Raw genomic sequence first — 14,829 nt, forward strand, 5'->3', positions numbered from 1 at the left:
ATTTTCTAGAGATGGGAGAAACCCATCTCTAACCAACTGCCCAGCCCCCAACCACTTCCACTCCCTGGTCATCCTCTGCACATACACAGAAAGAAGCTCGTCTCACCATCTTCCAACTCAGCGTGCTTCATATTTGCACTAGATTTAACATGCACGTCCCTCCTTCTTCCTTCCTAATAGTTACGAAGTCGCCAAACAAGTCCAGTCAGTTCTGAATGAAGGAAGCTGGATAATCCGCCTACTTATTGGAGGCTGCCTAATCCAAATAGATGCTTTTCATCACTGAAGGTATTTTCCAGGACTCTGCAAATCCAGAGGATCAGTCTCCTTCTTTCACACAAGCATCAGCATTGGATTCATTTCTGAAATCACCGGCACCAACCAGGCTCTGGTTCTTGGCCCAAGTTTCAGAAATTATCTGCAATGATTGTACTCTCCTTTTCTTCCACCAATAATTATAACATATTGCTTTGTGTGGCACCTTATGCTTCTCAGAAGTAATGTTCACATACGAAATGCTGTTATCCCAGAGGCAGGATGCAGACACGGAACTCTGGATTCCTAATGCAATGTTCATTCCATGATGCCAAGATTCAATTATTACTATTTCCGTTATAACAGAGAATTCCTAAAACATAGTGAAGTTGTGTCCCCTTTAACTAAACATGAAAATCTCATGATCTCTTTTATTTGAAAACTTTAAATGCTTAAAATATTGTGGCTAAAAACAAATTAAAGAAATGGGAATTTTTGAAATACTCTATTTTTTAAACTACTACTCTTATTTTGATTTTTAAAAACAATAGAATTCAACTTCAATCACACAATATCCTAGATGTGTGATCAAATTGTCCCAGTTTGTCTGGGACTTCCTGTTTTAAAACTAAAAATGCTACAGTTTGCAAACCCCTCAGTCTTGGACAAACCCTCCATCCTGGGAAAACTAGGACAGTTGGTCATACCAGGTGTCACTATAAGCTTTGACGTTGATTATTGGCCACAATTTTTTTAATCCTTCATAAGGTCAAAGATAGACCACAACAGGTATCATTTTCATTGCCATACCTTTGCTGCTCCACAGAGATGTGGATCCTCTCCCATCAATTTATTTCTCTAAGTGATTTTAAAAGTTCAAAGTATATGTAAATACCAAAAAGTTAGGTTTCATTGGTTGTAAGTAACAGAAACCAATTCACTCTAACTTAAGCAAAGAAGGAATTTCTCAAAAAAAAAACAAAAACAAAAACAAAACCAAAAACAGAATCCAAGGAAAACCTGAAGAACCAGGCTTTGGAATGGACAGGAACTAGAATAGCTCCTGGGATCTAAGTAGCAAGAATTACTGGGCAATCCCTTTTGTGAAGAGATTAGCAAACTTTTTCTTTAAGGGTCCAGATAGTAAATATTTTAGGCTTTGTGGGGCAGTCTCCATCGTAACTACTCAATTTTGTCATTGTAGCATGAAAGCAGCCATAGACAATACATAGACAAATGACTGTGTCTGTGTCCCAGTAAAACTTCATTTACAAAAATAGCCAGAGACCCTGATTTGGTTGGTGGCCACAGTTTGCCAACCTTTGCTTTAGGGTATATCGTTTGGCATGGATCTACTCTGTTTTCAGTCTTCTTGAATCTTTGGCTCAAGATTCAAATTCAAAGAAGGAAGCATCTGATTGGCAGAATTCTTTGGCCAGGGGAGAGTGGGGTGCCATGATTGGCCAGATTTTATCCATTTCAGAGAGGTAACTCCCCAAAGCAAAATTAGGGACAGTTACCAAAGAAGGAGGAATGAATTCAGGTGAAGCTGAAACAATAGCTATTTACTTCATCAGGGTTAGTTTCTCATTACCACTTTACTCTCTAGGGGAGTCCAAGAAACCCAGGACATACTAGTATTATAATAGAGTGTTTTTTCAGCTGAACCAAACTCGGGTCCACTTGCCCACTGAGCAGAAAAACCCATCTACTGACACCAGGTTGTGGCGAAGGGAAGTGTGGCATTTACTGCAGGGCCAAGCCAGGAGAATGGGCAGCTCATGCTCAAAAGACCTGAACTCCCTGATGGTTTTCAGAGAAGGGTTTTTAAAGGCAACATTTTGGCGGGTGAGGGTTGCAGTTTGTGGACTTTCTTCTGAGTGGTTGGTGGTGATGTAACAGGGTGATGTGTCAGGACTCTTAATCATCAGCCTTCTGGTTCCAGCCAGTCTGAGGTCTACATGCTTGTGGTTAGCATGTAGTCCATCCTCTACCTGGTCTTAGTTTCTTCAGAACAACTCAAAGATATGCATCAGATTGTTACATACATCCCTTAAGGAGGAACTAAGACTCTGTTTTATCGCTGAACTATTGTTTTAGCTATCATTACTTTCCTTGCTTGACTGCTTTTCCTTTGTTTCTGCATTCTCTCACTTCCCTAATTTGTAACTGCTTGAGTCTGCTCTTTGGAACTCAGGGAAGGCCTAGTAGACTAAAGCCTTTTTTCATACAAACAAGAAACAGGGGACACACAGGGGCTTTTGCACCTGGGAAGGCACTTCAGGGTCCTGATCACTTTCAGTATCACCAGCCCCAAAGGGGGCATATCCACGTGTTTCGGTGAATGACACATGCCCCCTGAAGTTGTGCAGGGTGGCCCTGGGAGAAATGGATGGCATGGGGTTAGAGTTAGTTTATGAAAGAGATGGAATGAGCACTTTGTTTTCTGACTTTCAGGCCTCTCTTCCTTGCACCATTAAATTAAGTCTGATTAAGCTCAAGATTTGATTTTTCCAACACAAATAATCCTCTCTCCTGTCTCCTTCAACCAGCCAGGACCCGGCACTTTTGTCCTTGTGGATTCAGAGCCTCCGACACACCTCCCCAGAGTAGGTGCAGCTTTGGTGGTAGGGTTGAAGAAATACATGCTGCACTACCGCCCCAGTGATATATATCCCACTAGTCTGTTACAGGGCTAAAGTTAGAATGATTAGTGAGTGAGGAAGACAACTGCTCTTTTATATTCTAGCAAATCAGTCCCTGAGAGACTGCTCTGTGTTTCTTTATTCTAGAAGTGAAGTATTCCCAGTCTTCGATGTCCTGGAGTCATTCTGCCTTGTGTTTTCGTCTACCCCTATTTTGACCTCCACCTCCACTGCTCTCCCAACACCTGCCCCTTCTTGGTGGCAGGAGTCGGGGGTCTCTGATCTTGGTTCAGGTGGAAACCAGAGGAAATCCTAGATTAGGCTCTGATGGCCAAAGAATGTCTATCAGCCCCAGGGAGAGGCACTCAGTTGGAATGAGATAAGAGTATGGATTTTATGTTTATGAAAAAAATTGCATTTTGTGATATTTCTGTAAAAATTGAGCTAAGCATTGTAGGTGCTGAGTAGTATGGTTTTGATAGAAGGAAAAACCACACATTGTACATGACAATAGGGTTAAGGGTGACCAAATGTCCCAGTTTTCTCAGGACCAAGCAATTTCCCAGGACTTGGGACTTTCAGTGATAAAACCAGGTCACTCCAGGGGTAAATAATAATAATAATAATAATTTACTATGTGTCAGGCACTATTCTAAGCACTTTACATTCATTTACTTCTCAACCGACTCAATGAGAGAGGTACTGTATTTATTTCTGTTTTACAAATAAAGAAATTAAGGATCAGATAAGGCAAGTAACTCACCCAATGTCACACAGCTAGGTAAGTGTGAAGCTGGGATTGAAACTCAGGTCTGTCTGACTCTCAAATTCATCCAATCCATTATGTTTCTTAACCATCATCATCTCTCTATGACCATTATTCAAACTAGAAAGAGGTTTCAAAAAAATAATTCTTATTATCCCTCTCCTCCTCCTTCTTCTTCTTTTTGACACATCATGCTTAACCATTCTTGTAAATGAAACAGAATGTTCAGGGACAGGCACAAATATATATAGGAACTTTATACTATTTGATAAAGATAGGACTTCAAATCAGTGGGGGGAAAGGTGACTTATTCAGTAAATGTTGCTGGGACAATTAGGTAGCCATCTGGAAAAAAAATACAGTTGGGTCCCTATTTCACACTTTATACTAAAATAAATTCCAAATGGAAAGAAGGTTTTAGTGAGGGAATGAAATCAAAGAAATATTAGAGGGAAGCATGGGAATGGAGAAGATCTTTCTGAGTATGATACAAAATTCAGAAGCCATAAGAGATAACTAGTAAGGACCTACTGTATAGCACAGGGAACTCTACTTAATACTCTGTAATGACCTATATGGGAAAAGAATCTAAGAAAGAGTCACTATATGTATATGTATAACTGATTCACTTTACTGTACACCTGAAACTAACACAACACTGTAAATCAACTATACTCTGAAAAAATTTTTTAAAAAGAAGCCATAAGAGAAAATTGATAAATTCCACTACATCTTAAAAATACTTTGCATGGCAAAACAAAGTTAAAGAGGTAAAACCAACTAGAGGAAATATTTTCAAAGTATCACAAACCAAGAACAATCTTCCTTAATGGATAAAGCATTTGTACAAATCATTAGAAAAAGATTGGTGAGCAATATAATAATATAACACAACACAATAAAGAAATAATGAGGATAGACAGGTCACAGAAGAGACTGACCCCTAACCATATGAAAATAGTGAGCTTCACTGATAAGAGAAATGAAAATTAAGACTATAAGGAAGCACTCACCTATTGCATTGGCAAAGATCCAAAAACCTGGTAACTCTGTATTGGTGAGGATGTAAATTGGTACAATCTCTTTAGCGGGCAACTGGCAAGGTCTATTACCTTTGATTTGACAATTCCACAGCAACACTCACACACGTAGGAAAATGATGTGCAAGGGTTTTTGTTGCAACACTTTTGGTCATTGGAAGCAACCTATATATTCATCAAAGGGAACTGGTTAAACAACTGCTACCTCTATACAGTGGAATATTATGCAGCCATGGAAAAGATGAGGAGACTGCCCGCAGTGATAAGGAATGATCTCTAAGATATATTGTTAAGAAGACAAAGTGCAAAACAGTGTGTAAAGTATGTTACTATTTGCATATGCGGGTCCTGAAGGAGGGTAGATAATATATTATGTATATGTATGTTTGTAAATGAATGAAAATCTCTGGGAAGATACACAAGAAACTGGTAACAGTGGTCCATATAGGGAAGGGAGACTTCCCCGCCCGATAAACTTACTTTTATATCTTTTAAAATCTGTGATATGTTAATGTTGTACCTGTAAATAAATATAGATAGATAAATTTTTTAAATGTAAAAGAGATCCAGGGCTGGCTTAATGGACGTACAACCTATATACTTGCAAAGGGCCCTGCACTCGGTTTAATGCTCCGATGTCACCACCTTGAAATTCTTAATAATTTTTGAACAAGGGTCCCTTCACTTTCATCTTGCACTAGGGCTGTGTAAATTATCTAGCCAATCCTGGAGAAACTCTTGGTTTACAAATGTTATCTGAGGTTAAGTCCTGATTTAAAAGGAGATACTTGTGGAAGTCAAAGACATTTTCATTTGCTTGTGGCCACTACTGACAACCATTAAACAATAAATAGCCAAATAAATCTTTGCAATTGCAGGGCAAACAACCCAAATCATCTGTATTTGCCTGATCACTAAAAGCCACACATTTGCCAGCAGGAATATCTACCCTCAAATGATGAGGTTCACTTTGCCCAAACTGGAAAAGCCATTTCCAGCTCTTCAAAGACTACCTGACATTTCAGCTTTCTGTGAAAGGAAGGTCTGCACAATAAAAATCTCATGCAGTTTCTGCCTGTCACACAGACTAAACAAAATGATGCTTCTTTTAAAACATATATGCATGAGATATTTTGCTTTTAGGAATTTTGTTATGATAACCTCAGGCAAACAAACACAACAGAACTAGCTCCTACCTGGCCAGGGTGGCATCGCCTGTCTGAACAGTCCTTTCAATCTGGGCAGTTTCAGCCAAGGATGCTTATCCTCAAATGAATGGATTATAAATATATTTTATTATAGGACTAGAATAAGTGCCAGAAACACTCCAGCAAAGTGAACCAAAGACAACACTCAGAGGATAAGGAGGGAGAAAGATGCAGTTTAGACAACAATTATGTCTACTTACTGTGCATTTAGTTTCTCGGCTGTAAAATGGGTAAAATACTACCTATTTCACAAAGCCTCGCCATGGATTAAATGAGATAATGGACGTGGATATGCTTTGTAAATTGCTAATCACTAAGGTATCATCATCCATATTATTATGTAAGGATATTATTTTGAGTGGGTATCTGTGTTTGTACTGCCAGTGTTGCTTTAAATGCGAGGGGCAGCCACGTTTAATACCTCCACCACTAACTAAAGAACTCTTTTCTTCTAAGTGCAAAAGTAAAACAGGGCCTCCCAATGTAAAATAAACAAACAACCCAGAAGTAAACAGAATGAAAAGTGAAAGTTCCCCTTCACCTTCTGCCACAAATCCTAGTCCTTTTAACAGAGCATAGTATAAATTCTTCTAGGAGGAGTTTTTAAACATATCTGAATAACAAAATAAAACTGCTAGAAGTCTGTGAGATGCATCACAACCCCCTTCCCAATGTTAGGGAATGGCATTGCTTCTCATGGCTATTGTGAATAATGTTGCCGTGAACACAGACGTACAAATATCTGTTGAAGTTCCTTCTTTCAATGCTTTTGGGTATATACCCAGAAGTGAACTTGCTGGATCATATGGTAATTTTATGTTTAATTTTGTGAGGAACCATCATACAGTTTTCCACAGCAGCTACACCATTTTACATTCCTACCAGCAATGTACAGGGTTCCGATTTCTCTGCATTCTCTCCAACACTCACTTCTTTTCTTTTTTTTTTTTTTTTTTTAAATAATTGTCCTAATGGGTGTGAAGTGGTGAAATCTGCACTTTTAACATGCTCCTCCACATGATTCTTTTTTTAAAATTAATTAATTATTTACTTATTTGGCTGCGTTGGGTCTTCGTAGCTGCGCAGTAGTTGTGGCTCGTGGGTTCTAGAGCGCAGGCTCAGTAGTTATGGCGCACGGGCTTAGTTGCTCTGCAGCATGTGGGATCTTCCCAGACCAGGGCTCGAACCTGTGTCCCCTGCATTGGCAGGTGGATTCTTAATCACTGCGCCACCAGGGAAGTCCATCCACATGATTCGTATTCACACCAAAGTTTGAGAATTGCTGTCTTTAGAAATCTTAGCAGGGGCTTCCCTGATGGCTCAGTGGTTGAGAATCTGCCTGCCAATGCAGGGGACACGGGTTCGAGCCCTGGTCTGGGAAGATCCCACATGCCGCGGAGCAACTAAGCCCGTGTGCCACAACTACTGAGCCTGTGCTCTAGAGTCCGTGAGCCACAACTACTGAGCCTGCGTGCTGCAACTACTGAAGCCCGTGTGCCTAGAGCCTGTGCTCCGCAACAAGAGAAGCCACCACACTGAGAAGCCCGCGCACCACAACGAAGAGTAGCCCCCTATAGCCGCAGTTAGAGAAAGCCCGTGAGCAGCAACAAAGCCCCAACACAGCCAAAAATAAATAAATAAAATAAATAAATTAAATTAAAAAAAAAAGAAATCTTAGCAGCAGAAAGAGAAGGGGCAGCGAGCCTTCTAAGTCTGAGAAGCAAAGCAGGGATTTGCCTACAAGTGTCATTGTCCACAGTAGATTAATGGGGCTAGTTTGATCACCCCTCAAGTGAAAAAAAAATTTAAAGGAATGGTCTTAAACCACCTGCTCAGAAGTTGGTAGGTTGAAGAGAAACAGGGAGACAGCTGCTGACCTTGGTAGCCACCTTGAGCTGAATCAAAGCAAAGAAAAAAGTCCTTCAAACCAAATATTGTCCCATAGCAGCCTTGAGCAGGACAAATAATGTTTAGCCTCACAGCCCACAAGGGGAAAATAGTTCCTTTCTGGCAACGTCTGGCTGAGTAAGCAAAACAAGGCCCTACCCGCCAAAGGGGAGGGGAACTGGTGCCAGTTACAACAGAGAGGAGGAAAGGAGGTGGGGGGAGGAGACCCATAAAAGGGTGGAGCCGTGAGCCTGTGACCTTGGGTTTCCCTCCACTGGAAAGCTTCCTTAATACTTAGGTTCGTATTCACAGAATTTTTGGATGGTACAGTGCACTGGTAAGAAATTAGGGCAATGGGACTCAGGCTCTCAAGTGATGAAATTGTGCCCCCTAGTGGTTGTTCTTTAGCACATTCAAGTCATTAAAGATCAAAGATTGGGAGGCGGAGTGAGGAATGGACTGGTGGTGGAGATCAGTGGCAGCCTCAATTTAATTGATTACAGTTGGCTAGAATGGAGAGAATTTTGAAAATATTCTCCTCAACCTTACTTCCTGTGGTAATCTGGATGCTAGCAGTACTTTCTGTAATAAAGAGTGACATCAATTTCATTTGAGTGCTTTCTTATCATACCACACACCTCTGCACAACACCAAAAGGTAGGTTTTATTGTTGTTGTTTTTATTACTACTATTCTCATCTAATGGGTGAAGGAACAGAGGCTCAGAGGGTTCAGTGACTTTTCCAAGGCCACAGGCTCCACCTCTGAACCACAGCTCCTCACAACATGTAAGCACCTAAGAACATAATGGAAAAGAAACAGATCACTGGAATGAAAAGCCATGCCTCCTTACTTAAGTTCTCTGCCATGACTAGGGGAAGCAGACATATACACTAGAAAATAACTTTATGTATTTTTTGTACTGCTAAAAAGAAATAAAAGCCCCAAATGGAGTCATTTGTCCCCATGTCAGCAAACCAAGATTTTGCTGCAGTTTCAACCTCTCCCCAGAAAGCGACCTTCAAATAGACAATCTGATCAGCACTAGGGAGATAATCTGTAGAAGACCCCTGGCATTTGCTTCCCCCCAAAAAAGAAGACGACCTGGCCTGAAACAATTCTTTCTTTTCTTTTGCTAATAACTTCCTTGCCCCACCCTCCTTCTGACTATAAAAACCTTCCATTTTGTACAACTCCTTGGAGCGCCCTTCTATTTACTAGATGAGATGCTGCTCGATTTATGAATCATTGAATAAAGCCAATTAGCTCTTCAAATTTATTCAGTTGAATTTTTGTTTTGTAACAGTTAAAACATAAAAATAATAGAATTATTTGTTGGGCTTCCCTGGTGGCACAGTGGTTACGAATCTGCCTGCCAATGCAGGGGACACGGGTTCGAGCCCTGGTCTGGGAAGATCCCACATGCTGCGGAGCAGCTAAGCCTGTGTGCCACAACTACTGAGCCCGCATGTCACACTGCTGAAGCCCGCGCCTAGAGCCTGTGATCCACAACAAGAGAAGCCACTGCAATGAGAAGCCCACGCACTGCAACGAAGGGTAGCCCCCGATCGCCGGAACTAGAGAAAGCCCACGCAGCAACAAAGATCCAATGCAGCCAAAAATAAATAAATTTATTTTAAAAAATTATTCATAATCCCACCATGCAGAATTATTCACTATTTGCATTTTGGTGAATATTATCTAAGACTTTTTACTATGTGCATATATAATCGTATATATCATTATTTTATTAAGAAAGAAATAATAGTATTTGTTATTGTTATTCACTGAGGCATTATATTTGTATGTATGTGTTACATCCCGAGAAAAAGAATCCCAGGATTTTCCCTCCTGTGTGTTTTCATCTTGCTTCCGCAAGATGGTCTATGATGCCAGCCAAGATCACCAGTACAAAGGATGGGATGGGATCAGGTAGTCTGTCATTATTCTAGATCACCAAATTGCACACCAAATCTGGGGTTGATCACTTTACAACTGTTTAAGCTGCTTGTGAGGTTCACAACAATTTACCCAACTCTGTGGTCATTAATGGATGCTTTATCATCAGTTAGAAACCAGATGATAGCTTTGGAGCACTGCCTGGTAAGAACCTGGTGTTTGCCTCTCTTCTCAGCAATGTTGATGATCTTGAGAACCTTGGCCAGGATGTTCATGTGCACCATTATGGTGGCACGGAAAGATGGTGGAAAGAGCATGACAGTCTTTTATGACCTATGTTTCCCCTTACTATATCACAACATTCTAAAGGCTGCCTTTAACTTTTTTTAGTGGCTTTATTCATAATAGTCAAACACTAGAAGGAAGCCAAACAGCCAAATATCCATCATACAATTTACCTTTGTAACCATTTTCAGTGTAAAATTCAGTGGCATTAAGTACATTCACACTGTTGTGCAATCATCACCACTATCCATCTCTAGGACTTTTTCATCATCCCAAACTATAACTCTGTACCCATTTAACAATAACTCCCTATTCTCCCCTCCCCCCAGCCCTTGGTAATCTCTGTTCTATTTTCTTTCTCTATGAATTTGACTACACTGGGTACCTCACATAAGTGAGATCATACAGAATTTTTTTTGTGATTGGCTTATTTCACTTAGCACAATGTCACTAAGGTTCATGCATGTTACAACATGTGTCAGAATTTCCTTCCTTTTTAAGGCTGAATAGTACTCCATTGTATGTATATCCCACATTTTATTTATCCCTTCATCCACCAAGGGACATCTGGGTTGTGCCTTTAACTTTTCAAGTTTCCTTTCTTGCCAGTTGTATAATTACAAAGTCGTTAGAATATCAAAGGGGTGATATGTGTCTCCCTTGTGAGCTTGGCATATGGTGGTGGAAAGACAACATTAAGTGAATGCTTTGAAGAAGTTACCTCAAGTTCTTAAATCTTTACTGAAGGCTGAAAGAATTCGCCCTGTCTTAGAAAGTGTCTGCTGGGCACTGTTGGAAAAAGCTTTAGAAGTAAACCAGATTTGTTTACTCTGTTGATCTGTAGTAGTCAGTGGTGCATGCTGCATGTGGTACTGACCTTGAAATCTCAGCCAAAACATAAATGAGTCGAAACAGTCCTGAGAAGGAGACCACTGTAAAGACCCAAGTTTCAGGAAGACGTGAGTATTGGGCAGGGAGTAGGAGACATGAGTACTAGGAGGGAAGCCTAAGGAACTTCTTTTGAAATTAGAGTGACTTAGACAAAGTATACAGTAGGTGATAAAAATGCAGTGGTAGTTACTTTAAGAGGTAGTTGAGGTTAAACTATAACCAGGTACTTAATATCTGTGGCATGAATAGATCAGTGAGCTTAAATGAATCCAGGCCCATAATAAGTCATCACCCACATGTGTCCTTCATTTTAAAGAGCGCTCACCTCCTTATTAACTCATTTTGCTTGGTCCTGATAATGACAGAGTGACTCAGACAGGGAAGGGATCACTCTCCTGACTGCATAGATCGAGAAACCAAGGCCCAGGGAGGTGAAGTAATACGTGGCATTATGGAAAGAACAGGGTTGGGCTTGGAGTCCAGAGTTCTCTGGGCTCTGCCACTTGGAGCTCCTCAGCCTTTCCTGTGACATCATGGTGTGCAGAATTAAGGAGCAGATCCCTATTGCTTAGTGTCTGATGTAGCACAGAGTAACCTTTCTCTCCACGGGCTGGCCCTAGAAGTCACATCAGAGATGCTCAGTAGATGGACCACTGCCCCAGCCTTGCCTGCTACTTCTGTGTCTCCACCCCTTCTCGCTGCAGCCTCAGCAGTAAGGGTTGGCCTATGCTGTTGTCCAAGCTGTGGAGCCATCCCTCCTTTTCCTCCTCTATAAAAGTACTGGGTTGGCCTCTGGGGGTAACCTTTCAATGTAAGACTGTAATCTCCCCAAGTCTAAAAATGCAGTAATCTCTCTCCCCTCCCCAAGCAATTTAACTTCTTTTTTTTCATTGCTGATTTTTTTTTTATACAGCAGGTTCTTATTAGTCATCCATTTTATACACGTTAGTGTATACATGTCAATCCCAATCGCCCAATTCATCCCACCACCACCCCCACCCCTCCGCCGCTTTACCCCCTTAGTGTCCATGCGTTTGTTCTCTACATCTGTGTCTCAATTTCTGCTCTGCAAACCGGTTCATCTGTACCATTTTTCTAGGTTCCACATATATGCGTTAATATACGATATTTGTTTTTCTCTTTCTGACTTACTTCACTCTGTATGACAGTCTCTAGATCCATCCACGTCTCAAAATGACCTAATTTCGTTCCTTTTTATGGCTGAGTAATATTCCATTGTATATATGTACCACATCTTTTTCTTCTTTTTTTTTGTTTCTTCACACACACACACTGTATTTTATTTTTACAAGAGATAAATAAACTGACACCAAGCATTGTAAATGGATGACCACAACAAAAGCAACAATGATTGCAATTACCAAACACAAAACACACTCATACTGTGTCATAATATTGACATTCAGTCCAGTAATCCTCCACTGTAACAGCTCCTTTACTTTGCAGTGAAAATTAGTTTGTATATTTTTTGCCTCTGAGTCCTTGTGGGATTTTTTCTTTTTTTATTCAAACAGAAAGTCACAAAAATTATAATCATCCCCATCAGTTCACTCAGTCCCATGTAATTAATTTTTTTTTCATCTTGATCTTTTGTTAGCACTTTTATGAATTCATCAGTTTTCCATTAGAGTTCTGAAAATGCTTATTCATTCAGTTCAGCAGTATAGTCAGTTACCAGAAACCTGTACTTGTCAGAGTCTTTTCCATGAATTCCTTGAAGATGAAACCCTTTTATAGGAACATTTTTGCAAAAGCATCAGAGTACACCCAGAACTGTCTGTAAAGGACAAAAGACTTAAAAATGACCACAGTTAAAGATTTGATGAAAGTTCATAATAATGCAATTGACAAGGAAATTTAGTTATTTCTGAGATATACATTTTAAAGTAATAAGTAGAATTATGACTTATAACATTATACCAGAACATATAAGATTTTTAGAAATTTCATGTAATGTCTGAAACATTTATATTAACATATTTCCATACAAATAACCCAAAGAAAGTTTAGTATTAGTTGTTTTTTTTGGTTTGTTTTTGTTTTTTTATACTGCAGGTTCTTATTAGTCATCAATTTTATACACATCAGTGTATACATGTCAATCCCAATCGTCCAATTCAACACACCACCATCCCCACCCCACTGCAGTTTTCCCCTCTTGGTGTCGATACGTTTGTTCTCTACATCTGTGTCTCAACTTCGGCCCTGCAACCGGTTCATCTGTATCATTTTCCTAGGTTCCGCATACATGTGTTAATATACGATATTTCTTTTTCTCTTTCTGACTTACTTCACTCTGTATGACAGTCTTTAGATCCATCCACATCTCAACAAATGACTCAATTTCGTTCCTTTTTATGGCTGAGTAATATTCCATTGTATATATGTACCACAACTTCTTCATCCATTCATCTGTCGATGGGCATTTAGGTTGCTTCCATGACCTGGCTATTGTAAATAGTGCTGCAATGAACATTGGGGTGCATGTATCTTTTTGAATTATGGTTTTCTCTGGGTATATGCCCAGCAGTGCGATTGCTGCACCATATGGTAATTCTATTTTTAGTTTTTTAAGGAACCTCCATACTGTTCTCCATAGTGGCTGTATCAATTTACATTCCCACCAACAGTGCAAGAGGGTTCCCTTTTCTCCACACCCTCTCCAGCATTTGTTGTTTGTAGATTTTCTGATGATGCCCATTCTAACTGGTGTGAGGTGATACCTCATTGTAGTTTTGATTTGCATTTCTCTAATAATTAGTGATGTTGAGCAGCTTTCCATGTGCTTCTTGGCCATCTGGATGTCTTCTTTGGAGAAAAGTCTATTTAGGTCTTCTGCCCATTTTTGGATTGGGGTGTTTGTTTCTTTAATATTGAGCTGCATGAGCTGTTTATATATTTTGGAGATTAATCCTTTGTCCGTTGATTCATTTGCAAATATTTTCTCCCATTCTGAGGGCTGTCTTTTTGTCTTGTTTATGGTTTCCTTTGCTGTGCAAAAGCTGTGAAGTTTCATTAGGTCCCATTTGTTTATTTTTGTTTTTATTTCCATTACTCAAGGAAGTGGATCAAAAAAGATCTTGCTGTGATTTATGTCAGAGTGTTCTTCCTATGTTGTCCTCTAAGAGTTTTATAGTGTCTGGTCTTACATTTAGATCTTTAATCCATTTTGAGTTTATTTTTGTGTATGGTGTTAGGGAGTGTTCTAATTTCATTCTTTTACATGTAGCTGTCCAGTTCTCCCAGCACCACTTATTGAAGAGACTGTCTTTTCTCCATTGTATGTCCTTGCCTCCTTTGTCATAGATAAGTTGACCATAGGTGCGTGGGTTTATCTCTGGGCTTTCTATCTTGTTCCATTGACCTATGTTTCTGTTTTTGTGCCAGTACCATATTGTCTTGATTACTGTAGCTTTGTAGTATAGTCTGAAGTCAGGGAGTCTGATTCCTCCAGCTCCGTTTTTTTCCTTCAAGACTGCTTTGGCTATTCGCGGTCTTTTGTGTCTCCATACAAATTTTAAGATGATTTGTTCTGGTTCTGTAGAAAATGCCATTGGTAATTTGATAGGGATAGCATTGAATCTGTAGATTGCTTTGGGTAGTATAGTCATTTTCACAATATTGATTCTTCCAATCCAAGAACATGGTATATCTCTCCATCTGTTGGTATCATCTTTAATTTCTTTCATCAGTGTCTTATAGTTTTCTGCATACAGGTCTTTTGTCTCCCTAGGTAGGTTTATTCCTAGGTATTTTATTCTTTTTGTTGCAATGGTAAATGGGAGTGTTTCCATAATTTCTCTTTCAGATTTTTCATCATTAGTGTATAGGAATGCAAGAGATTTCTATGCATTAATTTTGTATCCTGCAACTTTACCAAATTCATTGATTAGCTCTAGTAGTTTCCTGGTGGCATCTTTAGGATTCTCTATG

The 14,829-nt window shown here is 39.7% G+C and overlaps 1 protein-coding gene and 1 pseudogene across 2 annotated transcripts in view; both read right to left on the reverse strand.

The window, feature by feature from the left end:
• Positions 1 to 14,829, reverse strand: part of ENTPD7 (ectonucleoside triphosphate diphosphohydrolase 7) — a 168,109-nt gene that overhangs the window by 132,651 nt on the left and 20,629 nt on the right. The window lies entirely within an intron of this gene.
• Positions 9,596 to 10,230, reverse strand: LOC118882924 (annotated as a pseudogene).

Source organism: Balaenoptera musculus, chromosome 16, assembly GCF_009873245.2.
Source record: "Balaenoptera musculus isolate JJ_BM4_2016_0621 chromosome 16, mBalMus1.pri.v3, whole genome shotgun sequence".
NCBI classification, from domain to species: domain Eukaryota; kingdom Metazoa; phylum Chordata; class Mammalia; order Artiodactyla; family Balaenopteridae; genus Balaenoptera; species Balaenoptera musculus.